Below are 16382 nucleotides of genomic sequence, written 5' to 3' on the forward strand. Positions count from 1 at the left end.
TTATGAAAAGTCATTGTAATCAAAAGACTAATTGTATTCTATAACAACAATGAGATAAAGAACTACTTAATGGAAAATATAAAGCCTGTGATTGTCATCACTCTAGATTCCTATTTTAATTATAAGAGTTATGTTAGTGGTTATGTGTACAGATATTAACTCTGCATGCTAAATCCTAGGGGAAGTAAAATTTTAGATATAGGCACACAGTCCTGTTAAATCATCATATTGTTTAGCTGGTGTTTTATTTTTTTGAGCTTCAGATTATTTTTGGTTAACTTCATTTGTACACTGTCAAACATAATGACCTGTTAAACTTGACCACCTGTTATATTTTTTATACGGTGCCAAAATATTTTGGACACACAATAAACATGAAAGCATTCATGATATTTTTGGTAGTATTATTTTCTCCTTGCTACAATGGAAGTGAAAAGGTGTTGACTGTATACTTCACCAATGAGGTCATTTCACTGCTCTAATTCTCACATGTAAAATAAAGTTGTTAAAAATAGCTATTTTGCAGGAACTCTGTGACACAAGAGGATATAATGGAAATAAAGGCACTTTATGAAGCATAAAACATACAAATAGCTTTAGTGTTATTACTTTTGGAAAGGTAATTCTGCAGACACCTGGATGAGTATGAATTCTGTGCAGGTAGACTTTTGCTCCTTCTGCCTGTCAAGTAAACAAAACTGATGATGCATAGGCACACTCTTTGTTTTCCCTTATTAAAATGTACAACACTAAATTTAGAATTTTGCAGTGATCATTTATTAGCACCAACTTAGAAACCAAATTAAATATATTCAATAACAAATAAATGTATGCTGTGTACAAAATACACTATTAGAATTATAGAAATATTAATCCTTTCCATCAAAATCTTAGCATCAGAAATGGCAGAAATTAATTAAACATGAATAATTAAAATACAATCTATGTTTTAATGAATGTCATAGTGGAGAAAACGTACTATAGAAACGAGAAAGAAAACTGATTTCTTACTCCTGAAGTAAAAAAGACATGGAAAGAATAAATTTGGATTTCAATGTTTGGATATTGTACTAGTTTCCTACGGCAGCCATAACAAATTTCTACAAAATGGGTGGCTAAAAAAAAAGGATTTATTATGTCACAATTCTGGAGACTATATATCACAATTAAAATATATTTCCTTTAAGATTGATAATGAGACAGAAAATATTATTATCATGATTTCTATTCAATGTGCTGAAGATTCCAGACAATTTGAGACAAAATAGCAATAAAATATGTGCTTAGAAAAAATATATTTTTAGAAAAATATTTTTTCTGTATATATGTAGAAAATATTTTAAGCTATTAAAGTTAACTAGTACATTTAGCAATGTTGTTTGATAATGGTTAATTTTTCCCAAATTGATCCATAGATTTAATGCAATCTCAATCAAATTTCTAATAATATATTTGAGCAAATTGACATGCTGATTCTAAAATTTATATGGAAACACAAAGAGGCAAGAATATCCAAAGACATTTTGAAGGAAGACATACATTACATATATCAAGACTTTCTTCAAATTTGAAAGAAGACACAAGAAGTCTTCATATATGGTAGAGTATGTCGTCCTTTGAAACTTCCTTGACTATTCTTGCCTCTTTGCATTTCCAAAGATATGGAATTAACCTAGATGCCCGTAAATGGCAGACTGGATGAAGAAAACATGGTACATATACACAGTGGAATACAATGCAGCCATAAAATGAATGAGATCGTGTCCTTTGCAGCAACAGAGATGAAGCTGAAGACCATTATCCTAAGCAAAGTAACACAGAAACAAAAAACCAAATACCATATGTAGTCACTTATAAGTGGGAGCTAAACACTGAGTATGAATGGACACAAAAAAGAAAACAATAGACACTGGGGCCTACTACAGAGAGAAGGGTAGGAGAAGATGGAAAATCCAAAAACCACCTATTGAGTACTATGGTTATTACCTGGGTAACAGAATTATCCCTATAACAAACATCTGTGACATGTAATTTACCTATAAAACAAACCTGCACATATGCCCGTGAAATAAAAATTAAAGTTAAACAAAAGACTATATATCAAAATCTTGTATTGGTAAAGAAAAAAGAAACATGCTAGTGAAACACACTAGAGATTCTGGGAACAAAAAGCAAGTACATAGTCACCTGATCTATAAGAAATAGGATAACGAAGAGAAGAAACAAAAATACGAAGCTTGGCAATTTTACTCTTACATTTAACAAATAACAACAAAAAAGCTTGGCTCTAAATTCACAAAATTCACAAAAATAATTCAAAATAATATATATTTCTATATAAATAAAAATAAAGTTTTTAGAAGATGATATAGGAGAATGTTTTCATGACTTTTATATATGCAAGGATTTCTTAAATATGACACAAATAACTTTAAACTTAAAAGAAAAAACGACAAACTAGACTTCATTAAAATACATTATCAATCATCATTAAAGACGAGAGTGAAAATACCAGCTTCTGGTATCACCAGAAGCTGGAAACAGCAAGAAACAGATTTTTCTTCAGAGTTTCTGAAAGGAGTGTGGCTCTGTTAACATCTTGATTTTGATCCAGTGATACTGATTTTGAATTTCTGTCCTCCATAACTAAGAGAAAATAAACTTCTCTTCTTATGAGCCACCAACTTGTAGTAATTTGTTACTATAGGAAACAAATACATATGGTAATTCATCAATTCATCAAACTATACATATACTTATGATTTGTGATTTTTTATGTTTCTGTTACACCTCAGTAAAGAGTTTACTAAATATTAAATGCATAAAGAACAGGCTTAAAAGAGGTATGAATTTCTTCAACAAATATTAATAAAGTTTTTATTCTATCCAGAATTTCTGCTAACTACTGGGAATTTAATGATGAGAAAAATGAAAAATATCCCAGTCCTAGTGGAAAAGGCAGGTTAAACAAATAGCTATAGAGTCTAAATTGCTTTGATAAAGACTTAAGAGCAGGTAAGAAAAATCTGAGGCCTGAAGTATGTTAGTAGACAAAGAAGAAAAGTGAAGTTCTCCCTAGTACAGAAATCTACTTACAAAGGCAACTATCTGCAAAGGATGATGAGATAACCACTGCACTGGAGAAATTAAAAGCTCAGATTATAGGAGACAGGGTAAATTACAGGGAACTAAGTATCCATGAATTTTCTTACTTCCTCTTCTAGAGTTTAGAGCTGTTACTGGACAATAGCTCCCCTTCCGGAACTATAATTCTTAGTCACCTTTCTTCTAAGCAAGGCCATATGTCCTATTCTTACCAATAAAATATCATATTCTTACCAACAAAAAGAAATAATTTGACTAAGTTAGTAATAATTAAGTCTGCCTTCACTCTTTAGTCCTTTGTCTGCCAAGAGGATGCAGGAGACTCTGGGATCCTAAAGAAATCTTTTTTTTTTTTTTTAATTAATCTTAAATCAAGAAGATGCAAGAGGAAGTGACACCAATAAGATAGCTGACTAGAAGCGCCTAACACTCAACCTCCTCCCTGGCCACCAAACAAAAGGACTAGAACAACAAATAAATAACCACATTTCAACTAAAATATATGAAAGAGAGCCCTGGAGTACAACAAGGAAATGGCAGAGACCCTGTGGATCATGGAGACTCAGGATGGCCATATAAAAAAGGGAATGGAACACTTTGCCTTTACTATCTTGTCTCTCCTAGTGGAATGAGGTCAGAGACAGGGCAGACCCTCCTTACAGAGAAAAGGTATGCAGGAGGCCCTCAGCAACACAAATTAAAATGTGGACACCCACAATCTTTGCTCATGGAGATCACTGTAGTCCTCACATGTCCTAGGCCCAGCATGAGGAGTTGTCTGGAGTTCACATGTCTATGTTACTCCAAACAAGGAGCCCACATTGTGTCTCCTCCTGCCCTATTATCCAAGCTGCTGCCATGTAATGGCATCTTGAGACTGAAGCCACTGCTAGGGTGCCTTCTCATTTGGGGGCCAGTAGCCACTGTATCTTCCCATACCCTAGGATTCACGGCCACTACACTGCACCTACTCATGGCAGCACACCATTCTGCAGCTGAGCAGCTACAACTTGTAACCCCATGGAAACAAACTGCCAATGAGGCACTCCATCTTTCCATCCCAGTGACTGCAGTATCTTGGCTCTGTCCACTCGGAGCCTAGGACCAACAGAACAGCTGTAACCTTAGCACCTGAGCCCATGTGGCACCCTGTTCCCCAAGGAACAGGCACTCATGCTCAGTGATTGTACCCAAGCTAGCAAAGCAGCCTCACAAACTCCTGCAGCCTAAGACATTTTCTTATGAGGAAATCCCCCCCATATGAGACTTCATGGCTGTATATTGCTGCTTTGGACGATCAGCATATTTCTCAGCATATTTCTCAACCTTGCAGGCCAGGAGAGAATGGGATAATATATTCAAAGTGCTGAGAGAAAAAAAATAAAACTTCTAGTCAAGAACAGTATACTCATCAAAGTTATTCTTTATATATGAAGGAGAAGCAAAAGCTGAGGGAATTCATCACCACTAGAACAGCCTTATAAGAAACGCTTAAAAGACAGTTTCAAATGATGTTTATTGCCACTACGAGGTGAAAAAATGTTAATTATTTAACTCACTGGTAGAAGTAAACATAATTAAATTCAGAGTACTACATTATTGTAGTGGTGGTATATAGTATGAAGGTTAAAAGTCAAAATGGTCAACAATAACCATAGCTACAATAAGTTTTTAAGAAATAAACTATATAAAAGATGTGAATTAAGACAACAAAATTATAAATTGGGTTGGAGGGTAAAAGTCTAGAATATTTGCAGGCAATCAAAGTTAAATCGTCATTAGCTTAAAATAAACCTTTAGAACTATAAGATTTGTTATGTAAGCCCCAGAGTAACAGCAAAGAAAAAAGTTACAGCATATACACAAATGAAAAAGAAAATGGAATTAAACCATGAAACCACAAAAGTAAACACAAGACAGGAAGAAAGAAACAAAGACCTACAAAATAACCAGAAAACAATGAACAAAATTGCAACAGTAAATCCATAGCTATCAATAATAACCTTCAATATAAATGTATTAAATTCTGTAATTAAAAGATGGCTGAATGCATTTTAAAAACACACAACTATATACTGCTTACAGGAGACTTACTTCACCTGTAAGGACATATATTGACTAAAAATAAAGAAGAGAAAATTATATGCCATGCAAATGGAAATCAAAAGAGAGCAAGAGTAGCTATACTTAGATCAGATAAAATAGACTTTAAGTCAAAAACTGTAAAAAGAGACAAAGATGGTCACGATATAATGATGAAGGGGTCAATTCAGTAAGGGGATATAACAACTCCAAATATATATGAATCTCAAACCAGAATACCCAGACATATAAAGCAAATATTATTAGATGTAAAGGGAGAGATAGACTCCAATGCAATAATAATAGAGGACTTCAATATCTCACTTTCAGCAAAGGACAGATCATGGACACAGAAAGGGGAACATCACACTTCGGGGACTGTTGTAGGTTGGGGGGAGGGGGGAGGGATAGCATTGGGAGATATACCTAATGTTAGATGACGAGTTGGTGGGTGCAGCGCACCAGCATGGCACATGTATACATATGTAACTTACCTGCACATTGGGCACATGTACCATAAAACCTAAAGTATAATAATAATAATAATAATAATAAAATAAAATAAAAATTAAAAAAAAAAGGATTAAAAAAAAAAAAAACCAACAAATATAAAGCGCACTCTAGATCATGTGGTCCTACCAGATATTCACAGAACATCCCACTCAACAGCTGAAGAGTATGCATTCTCCTCATCAGCACATGGAAGTGTCTTCAGGGTAGATCAGATGTTAGGCCACAAAACAAATCTGAGCAAATCTGTAAAAATCAAAATCAAGTATCTCTTTTGACCATGATGGAATAAAACTAGAAATCACTAACACTAAAAACTTTAGAAACCATTTAAATACATGTAAATTTAACAACATACTCCTGTATAACAAATGGATTAATGAATGTTAAAAAGAAAATTCAAACACTTCATGAGACAAATGAAATTGGAAACACAGTATATGAAAACTTATGGAACACAGCAAAAGCAGTTCCAAGAGGGAAGTTTATAGCAATAAACACCTATACCATAAAAGAAAAAAATCTCAAATAAACAGTCTAACATCACACTTCAAGGAACTAGAACAACAAGAAGAAACACAAAATTAGTAGAAAAAAGAAATAAATGAGAGCAGATATAAGTGGAATAGTTACTAAAACAATACAGAAATCCTTGAACAGAAACAAATCTTTAGTTAGATTAACTTAGAAAAATAGAGGGAAGGTTCAAATAAAATCAGAGATAAAAAAGTATACATTACAACTGATGTAACAGCAATACAAAGGATTATAAGAGACTATTATGAACAACTACATGCCAACATATACATATACAACCTACCAAAATTGAATTATGAAAAAGTAGAAAATCTGAAGAGACCAATAGTGAGTAACAACATAGAATCTATAATAAAAAGTCTCCCATCAAAGAAAAGCTCCAGATATGATGGCTTCACTGCTGAAATCTACCAAACATTTAAAAGATGTTATCAATACTTTTCAAACTATTTCAAAATAATTGAAGATAAGAGAATTCATCCAAACTCATTCTACAATGCTGGCATAACTCTGATACAAAATCCAGTCAAGGGCACAACAAAATATGAAACTACAGGACAATATCTCTGATAAAAATAGATGCAAAAATCCTTAAGAAAATACTAGCAAACCAAATTCAACAGCACATTAAAAAGATCATTCACCATAATCAAATGGGATTCATTCTAGATAATACAACCTACATAATACAATAAATGTGATGTATCACATTAACAGCATCAAGGACAAAAGCTAATCTATCACTTCGATAAACAGAAAAAGTATTTGACAATATTCAACAATGCTGTTTGATTAAAACTCTCAACAAAATGTACCTCAACACAATAAAGGCCAAAAATGACAAACTACAGCTAACTGGAGAAAAGTTGAAAGCTTTTCCTCTAAGATCTGAAACAAGACACAGATGCCAATTTTCACCACTTTTATTCAACATAGTACTAAAGTCCTAGCCAGAGAAATTAGGCAAGAGAAATAAATAAAAGGGATCTAAATTGGAAAGAAGGAGGTCAAATTGTTTCTATTTGCAGTTGACATGATTTTATACGTAGATTTTATATAAAGGTTCAACCAAAAAGCTCTAAGAAGTGACAAATAAATTCAGCAAAGTTGCAGGATACAGCATCAACCAAAAATATCAGTAGCATTTCTTTTTTTTAATAACTTTTATTTTAAGTTCAGAGGTACATGTGCAGGTTTGTTACATAGGTAATCTTGTGTCGTGGGAGTTTGTTGCACAAATTATTTCATCACCCAAGTACTTATTTGTTCTATTGGCTGCAGGGTGACTATAGTTAATATTGCATATTTCAAAATAATTAGAGGAGAGGATTTTAAAAGTCCTTACCACAAACTAATGATCAATGTTTTAGATAATGAATATGCTAAATACCCTGATTCTATCATTACTGAATATATGAATGTATTGAAACATCACACTGTGCCCCATAAATATGTGCAATTATGTGACAATTAAAAACAAAATAAAACTTTTCAAAAATAAAGATGGAAGAAACCTGGGTTGCTCAATCACTGACGGGTGACCAGTCACCAACCATAACACTATTGAGCATAGTTACATGAGCAGATATATCATTTCATGTGTAAGTACCTAAAATTTTATGATATTTTGTTACATTAGCTAGAATTACTCAAACTAATAACAAAGAGAGTGAGATATAAGCTTGGGTAGAAAAATCAATTTTAGGATGGTGTTATAAGTCTTACTAAGAAATCTCAACTTTGCTAAAAGGACAATGGAAAGGTTGAGGTATTTTAGGAGGTTTAATGTTATATATTTAGACTAAGCAATTTGATTGATTACAGAAAATGTATTACAAATAAAAAATGATAAAGATAATGAGATAAGTTGATGACACCTATTGCATCAATCCAGTGTGTAATGAGGATCATAGTAAAATAGAATTGAACAGACTCAGAAGTATTTAAAGTTTATATAGATAATGCCTATTACTTGACTACATTTGACGGTAACGGAGAAACAAAACTGGTGCAAAATTTTCTTGCTTGAAGAGCTAACAAGACAATACACAACTTCAGGAGTTCATTCATTTAAAAAAGTCTTTATTATTTGTCATATAAGGGAAAGATAAGTTGAATATCGTCCATAATGAATTTGAAGTGTGCATATAAAAACAAGTGGAGATGCTCAGTAGGTAATTGAATATATAGAAAAATATACAGAAAAAAAAACACGCTATTTAAAAAAATAACTATCTTTAGCACCTTCTCACAGGAGAATGACAAAATTCCCCCTAAAACCAGAAGCCATTTATTTAGTGAAATAGTTTGGTGGGTCACATTTTTGTAAGTGTTAAGCAAGAAGAGGACCCTTTACAATGGGTCAAGAAGTGTATTAGCCAAGGTCACAGAAGAAAACATAAAACATATTTGGCGAAGGTTTTCAATATAATATGAGAATCAACTAACTATAAAAATCTTGGCAGGATTAAATGAGGCATCCTAACACCAGAACAAGTGGGAAACTTTATTACTCTTGGCCTGGAGAGACAAGTAGAGGGTTAGATATTGTTGAGAGCTGGAGCCGCAAAGGGACCTACAAGGTATGAATACTCAAGGATAGATTACTAGAAGAATTCTAGTGAAGTGGCAGGGAGGAGAAACAGAAGTAAAATCCAGACCTTTCTCTTCTTTTTCCCTCTAATCTCCTGCCAGCTCCTTTTATTCTCCAATCTCAATACAGACTAGAGGCAGAAAAGCCCAGATAATGTAGCCATGATAGTGAGCCAACAGGGGCCTACAATAGAAAAGGGTGGAGAATGAAAGAAACAACTAAAGAAAACTTCAAGAGAAATCAATAGGAAATGATGACCTGGGGACAACTGACATGATGTTATAGTTGATTTCAAGAATTTAGGGTATAAATGGAAAGAGATGAATTTATAGTTGGGAGATGATATGTTAAGAAAGTTAGATACTTAAGAGAGAAAGTTGAAGGAATTCATACTAATGGTAATGGGTTTGGTTTTACAAAGTAGGAAATGCATTTATACAGTACATATATACATATCCTAAGAGCCCATTTAAAGAAGAAAATCCAAATATCTTGTTCTAGGGTGTGAGAATGATGATCAAGGCTGTTTTCTGTGCTTTCTTCCCCTTATCATTACATAGGTCCATAATGGTTAAATCTCTTTACTGTCCAACTGTACAAGAAGGGACCTAATTCTGAGTGGTCTATTTCGGTTCGTTTCTATGCAAATTATCCAGCATTAAAATTCAATTTAAAAAATTAGCTCAGCTCCTGTTGTGCCACCAGGATGATTTAAATTCTGTCTTTTCTTAAAAGAAAAGGAGCAGAACATCTCTAAATCTTTGTGTTTCAAATATTTGGTTTCAGTTTTGGGTCTGGTTCTCAACACTGACCACTAGTATTAACATACAGTTTATTACAGGAAACTTGTGTGAAATTTTCTATAACAATTGTCACAACAACACATAATGAAAAGAAAAAAATGCAGCATCAACTAGGATGGGATGCTAGCGTCAACAGTTCATTTTTACTCCTGGTATTACAACCCATATTTTCACTGTTTAAAAACAATAATTCAAGTTCCACATGAACCTAGCGGTACACTAGCAATATGACAACAATGTAGCCACTTACCTCAGCAAAACAAAAATTTTACTACTTTTCATGTGCCGTGCAGACTCATTTTTTTCAGAAACTGCTTATCATTTGTTTATTTATAATATTCAAGATACCCATAGGTGATATGGAATGAAATGATAGCCAATTGTATTCACTAGATTTTGCTCCACATTAAGCCACCTCAAAATTTATTGAATTAAACTAGGAACCATTTTATATTTGTTCACAAACAAGGTGAGTACCTTTTCTGGTCTGGGCCAATATATTTGACCTCTACTAGGATGTCTGGTAAGTCTGGGTGAGCTGGACAATCTATACTGACCACACTCATATGTCTGGTAGTTGCCAGGTTAGCAACATGAGCTGGTTTACTGTCAGCCAGGCCCCAAATTCTCTCCACATGGGCTCTCATCTGTCATCAGCTGGAGCTGACTTATACCTGAATGAGAGCTTGTTTCACATTATCAGGGGTTTTGTGAGGTAGTTATTATACACTTCGTGGCTTGAAATGTGCCATAGTGGGAGTATTTGTACCACAGACATAGGAAAATACTACAAATCAGAGCCTTCTCTGCCCACTTTACCCCAAGAACCAGCTCCTAAATATTTACCAGGACATCATTGCTTCTTGTCTTCCAAAAGACTGGCTTAGGCTCAATTCCATGGTGGCCTCAGTATTCCAATAGTAACAATAGAGGACAGTCCCAGTGCAAAACTCTCTTGTGCTATTATTCCTTTTGGCAGAACAAGACACATGGCCAAGTCCAGAGTCAGTGCAGAATACCACTCACCAATTTAAAGGAACCAACTATTGATTCACAGAGTAACTGGGGTGAATCTCAAAGGCATTATGTTGAGTAAAAGAAGCCAGTGCCAATAAAAACATATGTATGACCCCATTATAACATTCTCATTTTTTTAAAAAAGAGTTTTATGGTATTTTTGAAAAGTAAAAAGTAACCACCTCATGGCCACTTATAACTTCATTTATTCAGTGAATCGATAATATTCTGTGGGCATCTACTATTTGCTAGGTTCTGGGCCAGGTGTTGGGGTGATGATAGCAATCCTAAGACACTCAGTTTTTCCCCACATGAGTCCCACAGTCTTGGAGTGGAGATGCACGAAGGAGAGAGAAACAAAAACATGTAAGAAAATCAAATGAGCAAATTAAAAGTTTTATGAGTGTTATGAACATAGTAAGTAATGTTGTGAGATGAGAAAAAACAAAGGAGTGAAGAGGGGGGGAAAAAGCCTCTCTGTGCTCTGTGTAATGAATAACCTTTTATTTAGTTCCTGTGGGAAGTATATACAATAGAAGAGCCAAAAGAAACAATATTCAGGCAGACAAAAGAGAAATGGAAACTCCCTGAAGTGGAAAGGGATTGTGTGTTTCAGAAAATGAAAGCAGGAATTTAGTGAATGACCAGTCAGTGAGAAGAGATGAAGCTGAAGGTTAATATGTAAAATACAGGATAGCAAGGGCTCATTATGGAGAATGGATTATATTTCCAGAGCAATGGGGACTATGATGGTCCCTTGATGTCTATGGGGAATTGGTTCCAAGACCCCCGCAGATACCAAAACCCATGGATGTTTCAGTCCCTGGTATAAAGTGGTGTAGCATTTGCATATAACCTACGCACATTCTCCCGTATAGTTTTAAATGATCTCTAAATTACTTATAATATCTAATACAATGTCTACATATCACTTCGTTGAAGTGAATTCAATGTAGTACTTGGTGTGTTGCAAATTTCAGTTTTGATTTGAAGATTTGTGGAATTGTTTTTTTCTAAATACTTTTGATCTGTGATTGATTGAATCCATAGACACAGAACCCACATATACAGAGGAATGATTGCATGTTTATCATTTTAAAGTTGTTTGACTTATTTATCTTATTTTTAAAGATTTATCTTATTTTTAAAGACTGCTCTGAGCATTCAGGAGAAATTGACTGCAAAAAAAATCAGTGTAGAGGGTTGGAGATCATTAGAAAGCTTTTGAAACATTTAAGGAGAAAGAAAGGGAAGGTTTAGACAAGGGAAATTGTAATAGAAAGCTTTGATGGATTGGGAATATTTTAGAGAAAGGCACAACAGTACTGGAAGTGGGAGTGAGAAAATAGAAGGAATGAAGTGTCTGGCTGAAACCACTGGGGCAATAGAAATGCCATTACCTGGGTTAAGGGAGACTAAAGGAGGACTAGATTTGGAAACAGAAGAATTGAAATGCCTGTGAAAATTAAAGAGAAGATGTGAAGAAGAAACGTGGTCTATCAGTCTGGGCTGATGACTGGGCTCCTCTCCTCAATTAGGCTCATCAAATTTCCTGGGCACTCACTCTGTGTCACATTTACTTTTGTCTTTGTCCTCTGCTCTCCTCTGTAGATTTCCTAAGTCCTTCTACAGCTCTAATGGGATATGTTTCCACAATATCTGAAAGCAAGGTATTTTTATATCTGGGCAGTTTTACCCACTTATGTCTAAGATTCTTTTCTGGTTCTGTTGTATGGTCAAGTACTGTGTAGTGATAATTAAAATATTGGATAATTTTGACAAAATATTGTGTTGTATGGAATTTGAAAACCTTTGACATAAAAATTTTCAAGAAAAGGAAGAAGTATAAGATTAGAGAAAACAAAATTCTAATTTTCTTAGACCCATTGCCGGATTTATATTTCTTTGGATCTAATTTTCTTCAGGCCCTGTGCATGTGTGCTAGTGCTTACTGGCATAGTCATTTTAGCTAAGGACAAAGAAAGCACATGGATAGAGGCAGAACATTAAATGAGGGCAAATGTAGTTGTTGCAAACTTTGAGGTCACTACATTTCTCTCTCATGACATATGTTCTCATTTGCAATTATAGGCAAACAATTTAAAAGTTCTTACCACCTTGATATGGGGGAGAAGGAGCCAAAATAGTGTTAATAACTACCATAGCAAGATGAATTCACTTAACAAAGTTCATTTTTTAATTGGCTTTCACAATTCATGGGATTGGTTATCTGAGACTTTGGGGAGTGTCATGATATTTAAATAGTTCGATTATAGGCTCCTGTGATACTCTTTTTAAAATTATTCTTAAAAAAGCTTTGGAGTGTTTTATGGGAGGAGCCAAGATGGCCGAATAAGAAGAGCTCCGGTCTACAGCTCCCAGCGTGAGCGACGCAGAAGATGGGTGATTTCTGCATTTCCATCTGAGCTTTGAAGAGAGCAGTGGTTCTCCCAGCATGCAGCTGGAAATCTGAGAAAGGGCAGACTGCCTCCTCAAGTGGGTCCCTGACCCCTGACCCCTGAGCAGCCTAACTGGGAGGCACCCCCCAGCAGGGGCAGACTGACACCTCACACGGCCGGCCAGGTACTCCAACAGACCTGCAGCTGAGGGTCCTGTCTGTTAGAAGGAAAACTAACAAAAAGGACATCCACACCAAAAACCCATCTGTACATCACCATCATCAAAGACCAAAAGTAGATAAAACCACAAAGATGGGGAAAAAACAGAGCAGAAAAACTGGAAACTCTAAAAAGCAGAGTACCTCTCCTCCTCCAAAGGAACGCAGTTCCTCACCAGCAACGGAACAAAGCTGGATGGAGAATGACTTTGAGGAGCTGAGAGAAGAAGGCTTCAGACGATCAAATTACTCTGAGCTACAGGAGGATATTCAAACCAAAGGCAAAGAAGTTGAAAACTTTGAAAAAAAAATTTAGAAGAATGTATAACTAGAATAACCAATACAGAGAAGTGCTTAAAGGAGCTGATGGAGCTGAAAACCAAGGCTCGAGAACTACATGAAGAATGCAGAAGCCTCAGGAACCGATGCAATCAAATGGAAGAAAGGGTATCAGCCCTGGAAGATGAAATGAATGAAATGAAGCGAGAAGGGAAGTTTAGAGAAAAAAGAATAAAAAGAAATGAGCAAAGCCTCCAAGACATGTGGGACTATGTGAAAAGACCAAATCTACGTCTGATTGGTGTACCTGAAAGTGACGGGGAGAATGGAACCAAGTTGGAAAACAATCTACAGGATATTATCCAGGAGAACTTCCCCAATCTAGCAAGGCAGGCCAACATTCAGATTCAGGAAATACAGAGAACGCCACAAAGATACTCCTCGAGAAGAGCAACTCCAAGACACATAATTGTCAGATTCACCAAAGTTGAAATGAAGGAAAAAATGTTAAGGGCAGCCAGAGAGAAAGGTCGGGTTACCATCAAAGGGAAGCCCATCAGACTAACAGCGGATCTCTCGGCAGAAACCCTGCAAGCCAGAAGAGAGTGGGGGCCAATATTCAACATTCTTAAAGAAAAGAATTTTCAACCGAGAATTTCATATCCAGCCAAACTAACCTTCATAAGTGAAGGAGAAATAAAATACTTTACAGACAAGCAAATGCTGAGAGATTTTGTCACCACCAGGCCTGCCCTAAAAGAGCTCCTGAAGGAAGCACTAAACATGGAAAGGCAAAACCGGTACCAGCCACTGCAAAAACATGCCAAAATGTAAAGACCATCGAGACTAGGAAGAGACTGCATCAACTAATGAGCAAAATAACCAGCTAACATCATAATGACAGGATCAAATTCACACATAACAATATTAACTTTAAATGTAAATGGACTAAATGCTCCAATTAAAAGACACAAACTGGCAAATTGGATAAAGACTCGAGACCCATCAGTGTGCTGTATTCAGGAAACCCATCTCACGTGCAGAGACACACATAGGCTCAAAATAAAAGGATGGAGGAAGATCTACCAAGCAAATGGAAAACAAAAAAAGGCAGGGGTTGCAATCCTAGTCTCTGATAAAACAGACTTTAAACCAACAAAGGTCCAAAGAGACAAAGAAGGCCATTACATAATGGTAAAGGGATTAATTCAACAAGAAGAGCTAACTATCCTAAATATATATGCACCCAATACAGGAGCACCCAGATTCATAAAGCAAGTCCTGAGTGACATACAAAGAGACTTAGACTCCCACACATTAATAATGGGAGACTTTAACACCCCACTGTCAACATTACACAGATCAATGAGACAGAAAGTCAACAAGGATACCCAGGAATTGAACTCAGCTCTGCACCAAGTGGACCTAATAGACATCTACAGAACTCTCCACCCCAAATCAACAGAATATACATTTTTTTCAGCACCACACCACACCTATTCCAAAATTGACCACATACTTGGAAGTAAAGCTCTCCTCAGTAAATGTAAAAGAACAGAAATTATAACAAACTATCTCTCAGATCACAGTGCAATCAAGCTAGAACTCAGGATTAAGAATCTCACTCAAAACCGCTCAACTACATGGAAACTGAACAACCTGCTCCTGAATGACTACTGGGTACATAACGAAATGAAGGCAGAAATAAAGATGTCCTTTGAAACCAACGAGAACAAAGACACAACATACCAGAATCTCTGGGATGCATTCAAAGCAGTGTGTAGAGGGAAATTTATAGCACTAAATGCCCACAAGAGAAAGCAGGAAAGATCCAAAATTGACACCCTAACATCACAATTAAAAGAACTAGAAAAGCAAGAGCAAACACATTCAAAAGCTAGCAGAAGGCAAGAAATAACTAAAATCAGAGCAGAACTGAAGGAAATAGAGACGCAAAAAACGCTTCAAAAAATAAATGAATCCAGGAGCTGGTTTTTTGAAAGGATCAACAAAATTGATAGACCGCTAGCAAGATTAATAAAGAAAAAAAGAGAGAAGAATCAAATAGATGCAATAAAAAATGATAAAGGGGATATCACCACCGATCCCACAGAAATACAAACTACCATCAGAGAATATTACAAACACCTCTACGCAAATAAACTAGAAAATCTAGAAGAAATAGATAAATTCCTCAACACATACACCCTCCCAAGACTAAACCAGGAAGAAGTTGAATCTCCGAATAGACCAATAACAGGAGCTGAAATTGTGGCAATAATCAATAGCTTACCAACCAAAAAAAGTCCAGGACCAGATGGGTTCACAGCCGAATTCTACCAGAGGTACAAGGAGGAGCTGGTACCATTCCTTCTGAAACTATTCCAATCAATAGAAAAAGAGGGAATCCTCCCTAACTCATTTTATGAGGCCAGCATCATCCTGATACCAAAGCCTGGCAGAGACACAACCAAAAAAGAGAATTTTAGACCAACATCCTTGATGAACATTGATGCAAAAATCCTCAATAAAATACTGGCAAACAGAATCCAGCAGCACATCAAAAAGCTTATCCATCATGATCAAGTGGGCTTCATCCCTGGGATGCAAGGCTGGTTCAATACACGCAAATCAATAAATGTAATCCAGCATATAAACAGAACCAAAGACAAAAACCACATGATTATCTCAATAGATGCAGAAAAGGCCTTTGACAAAATTCAACAATACTTCATGCTAAAAACTCTCAATAAATTAGGTATTGATGGGATGTGTCTCAAAATAATAAGAGCTATCTATGACAAACCCACAGCCAATATCATACTGAATTGACAAAAAC

This window comes from Pongo pygmaeus, chromosome 15 (assembly GCF_028885625.2).
Source record: "Pongo pygmaeus isolate AG05252 chromosome 15, NHGRI_mPonPyg2-v2.0_pri, whole genome shotgun sequence".
NCBI lineage: Eukaryota > Metazoa > Chordata > Mammalia > Primates > Hominidae > Pongo > Pongo pygmaeus.